We start from the raw sequence: 6,006 nt of genomic DNA, 5'->3' as shown, positions 1-6,006 counted from the left end.
GTTACTGTTCTTGTGGGGTTTTTTACGTAGAAATCAGTTGACCCTGATTCCCTTATTGTCACTCTCTGGGTATTACTATTATTAGTGCAGTGGTGGAATATTTCTCCCTAAATGATACTGCAGAAAAGTAAATAATTTCTTATTTCTGTTTTTTTCCCCTCCATAGAGACTCTACTTTAAGAATAGATTTTAAAGGACAAATTCTATGGTTGAAGACTCAGAAAGGAATGAAAATGATAATTGACACAGAGCATGAAGAAAAACAATATTAGGAGCACGTCACAAAATGGTGAAAAATCCATATGTATTTAAGGAGGTGTGCCTAACAATCCAGCTGAAAAGAAAATAGGGAAAAGTGCTTTAGACAAGCAAGAAGATTTCAGCAGATCACTTTGGCTGCTCAGAAGGAGCCAATATTTTGGCAGAAGCTAATAACTAATAACTGTTCCATAAATAAAACCAAAACAATCCTGGATCATAGTAATAGGGAGTTAACTCTCTGTAAGGTGAGGCTCAATGGACAGAGCGTTTTTCAGTCTCAGCCAGAAGATCAAAAGTCCGAATTACACAACCAGAATGATCCACTGCTGCAAACAGGCCAAATATGCATTTTCCCTTCAAATCACTTCAGAAGCAAAATACAACTCTCTAGAGCCTGGGTGGGGTAGAGAACAAGGTAAGTGAGAGCAGGTGTAGGGCATCCTGATCAAGTGGGGTTTAAATGCAGCCTGAGGAAACAGCTGAGCTTTCCTGGCAGGGCAGGAGGGTTGATGGGGCGGAGAAGAAACAAAAGTGATAAGAAAGTTGGTGCAGCAAGCTCTGCAGAAAGAAGACCAAAGGTTTTATGCTGTTGTTTACTAAGTTGTTGCCGTTAGGCCTGAGGTGAAATGCATCATGCTATCATAACGTCCAGATGGCATGCTTTAAAAAATAGCGGTGGGCTTTGCCTCATAAATACAGACAACCTTGGGTTTTTCTAAGCAGATGTGTGCTGAGCAGAGCTCTGTGCTGCAGGTGCAGTGTGTGCTGCTTGGAAACATCGTAGCCTACTCCTGCTTTCCAGACTGTGGAACCCACAGTGTTTTTCTGCCTGAGGGTGTCTCCTAGGCCACCTCATCCTGGGTAAGACTTGCTTTTTTTTTCTGTTAAGGAGAATCCTGCTTTGTTTATTGGATCTCTTGCGTCTCCTAGGCCACCTCATCCTGGGTAAGACCTGCTTTTTTTTCTGTTAAGGAGACTCCTGCTTTGTTTATTGGATCTCTTGACAGCAAGAGAGCTCTGGGCTAACATTGCCAAGGCAAGGCTTCATGACCTGATGGACCAAGTGTCCTGGCATCCCATCTGCACGGGCTGGGCGTGCTTCAGGGCAGCCTTGGTTATTTGTTGTTGTCACATGTCTTGAGAAGAAGACATATGCTTTGTCAAATGAATTTCTTACAAGTTTTATTGGCATTCCTGTGGAAAAGCTTGCACAGTTTATTTCAGTAAAGGGACAAGGCTCCCACAATAAGGGCTTGGATGTGCTTCAGTGAGACTGGGGCTGGCAGTGATGGATAGCAGATGGGTATTACAAATGGCGAGGATGAAGGATGAGATGAAGAGGTATCAGGGTGCTTGTGGATGTGTCTGGCAGTGCATGGCTTAACTTGGTTAAGCACCTCTGAATGAGCTGGGGAAGCTGTTGGTATGAGAAATGTGTTTATCTGTCCCCCCTCTTAATTCCTTCTCTGCCCCGTGTACCCCCAGAGAACCCTCAGTTATAGACAGGCAGAGCTCATCTTCTTGCAAAGCTGTAAAACCTTTTTTAGGTTGGGTTATTTTGGGTTGTTTTTCTTTTTTTGCTTTTTCCCCTTCTCTAAACTGTCTGTCAAATGTTGCTGCCTTCCCATCACTCTCCTAACAGCTTCTTTGAGAGGGTGATGGCAGGGCTGCACTCTGTTGCATTTTCTGCCTTCTCTCTGCCACATCAGCCAGTGCCTGCTGGGATTTCAGCAGTCTCATGTTGCCCTACTCCCTTGTATGTTGGTCTCACCGTGGCTTGCAGTGGCTTCTTCTTCCTGTTCTGTTCCCTGGTCACTTCACAACATCACAGGAGTAAAAAAAGACAGACCAATAGATGAGTTCTGCAGCCAAAGAAAACTTCCAAGGAGACATGTTTGCTGATTCTTGAGCCTTGAATTTAAGGGCAAAGGTTTTTGGTTTTGTCTTTGTTTTTTTTTTCAATCCATCTGAAGAGTTGAGAAGAATAGCTGGGAAGAAGGGGTCAATGTTCTTGCTCTCATGAAAGTCTCATGAAGTCTGGCCTTTGCCAGCACAGCTGCTTTCCTGCCCCCATTGACAATCAAGGGAAAAACTCAGGACACTTTCAAAGGAAATGCAGTGGGAAAAATTTCACTCTGCTCTTCACATACTTCTGTTTCCAAGGGCAAAATGAAAAGTTTCAGTGTATTTCAGCTTGGTTTGATCTAAGTGGCCAAGCAAACAAGAAATAAATACCCTTTTGGGGTGAGTTTGACGTTGGATCCCACTTGCTTCAGTAACTGACATGCCTTGGCCTCCTGCTTCTCTTCTTTGGCCAAAATTCCTGGTGGTACAAAGTTCCTTGAGCAGCAGTCCAGTTGTCTTGCTGTAAACAACACAAGTCAGTGGGAAATCCAAAAAATCATTTGACAGTGCAAAAGAAGGTAAAAATACTGCAAGAACTGATGGATAGAGATTAGCTTTATTTTGAGTCAATATTAAGCACTTTGTGTGGTTGTTTTGTTGTTTTTATCTAGCAATGAAGAGGAAATCTTGCAGTTTAAGAGTGTCAAATATATTGGTGCTTACTGAAATTTTTTGGAAACCCAAATAATAAACAAGCATTACTGCAGGGGTCTGTGTATGCACAGCACCAGGATGGAGTTGTATCTCTAAATTACATTGCTAGTCCACAACTCTGACCCCTTTCCCCTTATATCTCTCCTTGCTGTTTTTTGGGGGGGTGTTGGTGGGGTTTTTTTGGTGCTGTGGGGTTTTTTTTGATTTTTTTTTTTTCCCTCCCCCTGAAACTTCAGAGGCTAAATAGAGACAAACTATTTTTGTTGCTTCCAGACACAACTGTGTTCTAACAATGGGTGATGTTCAAGCTCAAACGGGGGGATTGGGAGAACACGTGTCTGGCTTGAGATAAACTTTACAGAGAATAAAGAGAGATACCAGCTCTGTTTTTCACTAGTTTCACTCCTAATTTTTCTGTTTTCCACCCTGGCTAATCCATGTGCCATGCAAATTCCTACCGCTCCCTCTGCCATGTGGTTGTGAACATTGACTTCTAACTGTTAGAATATTGATCTGCTCCTTCGCTAAAGCAAAACAGTTTTGTTTAAAACCACTTTCATTATAATTGTGTGTGTATTCTTGTGCGTGGAAGGGAGAAGGGTGCTGTCTTAATCTAATCAGAGCTTTAAATTTTGCCACAGTGACAAAGGTGGGAGGGGAAAAAAAGGAAAAAAAAAAAATATACACCTGATTTTTGGTTAAGTCTCGGAAGTCATGTGTTTGGTCGCTGTGCAGGTCAGAGTCTGGAGGGGCAGGCATGTGATTCTGGCTGTTTCTTCATGCAGCGCCGAGTATTTGCACAAGAATTTCATCGTCCTCTCCCAGGAACAGCTGCCAACCGCAGGGTAACGTGGTTTTGCTGTGGAGGGGAAAAGATGAGTTTTACATGTAAAATTTATTTTAACACGAAAGCACTTCTTGATGTGAAGGTCAATATGTGCCTAAATTACTCTAAGTAACTGAGTTTATTATTATTCCTCTCTGTCACATTCCTTTGCTGCAGCTGTGACACTGTGCTGTATAACTTATTTAATTATACAGTTGTGTTTGCTGCTTTGTGTTGGTTGTTGAGTGTGCTATGAATATTTAGATTTCTCTTTCTCTGCAGTTCTGGAATTTAAACAAATTCACTGAAGTGTATTTAACCTGAAGTAATCTAGAATGTGTGTTGCTTTGGGCTGTGCTTTTTTTTAGGGACTTCCGTCTGCAAAATTGCATTCACAAAAGCAATTTTCTTCATGTAAAGATGGGATAGAGAATCAGCCCTTGCACGTTGTGTGTTTTGGTAGCTTTTTCGTTGTTTGTTTTTGAAACAACTTCAATCCACAGTGCTATTGGTGCTTTCAGTGGGTGTATTTTGACAACAGGGACCTATACTGCAAACTTGTGTGCTTACACGTGTGCACGCCCCCAGTTCTCCTTCCAAAGAGTCCATTTGGACGCTAACCTGAAAATGCCAAAGGTCTGTGGGCTGAGCTGCATTTAGCAACCCGGTAAACAGCTATTGGAGGGCAGAAAGTGCATTTCCATTATAAACTCTTTTTCTCTGTGGATATTGATACGGCTTTTTAAGTAGAGATTCATTGTGTGCCTGTCAGCACTGTGCTGGGTAGAAAGACTGTGAGTAAAATCTTGGAATATTTAAAGAAAATGTTTAAGCGGGGCAAGGGGACTTTTTTTTTTTTAAGAAAGACATCAAGATACAATTGAGTAAAATCTTGGAATATTTAAAGAAAATGTTTAAGTGGGGCAAGGGGACTTTTTTTTTAAGGAAGACATCAAGATACAATTATAGACAGAGTGTAGCTCTATAAAAATATCATAACTGGATCTAAAAATAGGACAAATTACTCTTATAATTAAGCCTAATGGACCTTCCTGTATAAGTTTGATAAGATGGCTTGTTAATATTCACACTTTTTTTCTATTTAGTCAGTAAATTATGCATAAAGGACAAAATAGAAATAATCGTGCAGACATTTGGGTCACTTGTGTCTGACTAGTTCTTGTCCATTGTCTTTCGTATGTTTAAAATGGGAGATCAAGTAGTGGGGCTGATATTATGTATTTTATTAGCAGAGATAATGACTGTTTTCTAAGTTTAAATTGTGTATGCTCTTTTTGAAAATGAAAGATTACCATCATTTGTGAGTTCTTTACATTGACTTAGTATACAGTAGAGGTAAATTCTGTGAAAGAGTCAAAAGAACAAAGACAGACTCAAAAAAATGCTGACCTAATGTCATCTATATCTTTTAAGTCAAACAGTGTAAGGAAATTTCAAAGAAAGGAAGAAGAAAACACCTGAATGCTTTTTTCAGAGTAGGTGGTGGAAGAAGTTGTTACTCTTAAGATGTTGGTTATTTTTACTCTAAAGAGTATTCATTATGTACATTATTTTTGCTTTAAGTTGTATGAAAAAATTACTGATAAGTAACCATGTTTTTCAAAGTGGAAATCATATTTTGCATTGATGGGTCAATGCAATCCTCATTTGAAGAGGATACAGAATATAGTTTTCAGTTAATTTGAGACAATTAGGTGGAGTAAAAGTGGGTTGTATTTTTTTCTACATGTATAAAATGGCAAATAACTCATAAATTATTGTAAATAAATTGCATGGGACTCTATTCTGCAACAATTAGAAATTGCAATAATGTTGGTCAGAGTTAAAAAAAAAAAAAGGGGGGGGAGGGCAGGGAGGAAATCCCAAGGAATTCTGATGTTCCCTCTCTAGGAAGCCTAATTCCCATTCAAAGGACAAAAGTATTTTCTTATTCTGGTCTCAGAATTGGATCTCTGAGATTTTATTCCTCAATAGGATTTTGATTGATTTTATTTTAGTAGTTTTATCTTATTTCATAATGTTTGTATTAAATCAGATACCTCTGAGCACTTAATCATTTTTAGCTTCTAGATCTTTGTATTTAATATTATATTTGCTGTCAAAATTTAATATAAATAAGAATCACAATAAGCATAAGTCATTGATCAGATGCAGCAAAGTACAGCAATGACAGGGAACCAAATGCATGATCCAGAAATCTTTGTCTGTAATGGAGACACCTATTGACTTCAGTAGGTTTTGGGTCAGGCCTCAAATGGAAACAAAACCCATCTATGTTTGCCAGACAGGTCAGCAGATGACCTGAAATATGATAGCCATTAATCCACTGTAATAACTGC

General features: G+C 39.5%; 1 protein-coding gene across 8 annotated transcripts in view; it reads left to right on the top strand.

Moving 5' to 3' along the window:
- The first annotated feature begins 988 nt into the window (after window positions 1-988).
- The window catches only part of LOC106887554 (kynureninase-like), a 65,603-nt gene continuing 60,585 nt past the window's right edge, over window positions 989-6,006 (top strand). For 3 of the 8 annotated variants that reach the window (XM_014941144.1, XM_014941145.1, XM_014941152.1), the window contains exon 1: window positions 4,293-4,440. The gene's annotated coding sequence lies outside the window, so the exon portion shown is untranslated. Of the gene's footprint in view, window positions 1,123-3,574; window positions 3,666-4,222; window positions 4,441-6,006 lie in introns of those variants that run through there. The other 5 variants (XM_014941149.1, XM_014941146.1, XM_014941148.1 and 2 more) reach the window with 5 other exon arrangements.

The sequence above is a fragment of the Calidris pugnax genome, unplaced genomic scaffold (assembly GCF_001431845.1).
Source record: "Calidris pugnax isolate Ruff unplaced genomic scaffold, ASM143184v1 scaffold60, whole genome shotgun sequence".
Lineage (NCBI taxonomy): Eukaryota > Metazoa > Chordata > Aves > Charadriiformes > Scolopacidae > Calidris > Calidris pugnax.
Note: the sequence above shows the minus strand (reverse complement) of the source record. Positions and strands in the feature narration are given on the sequence as shown.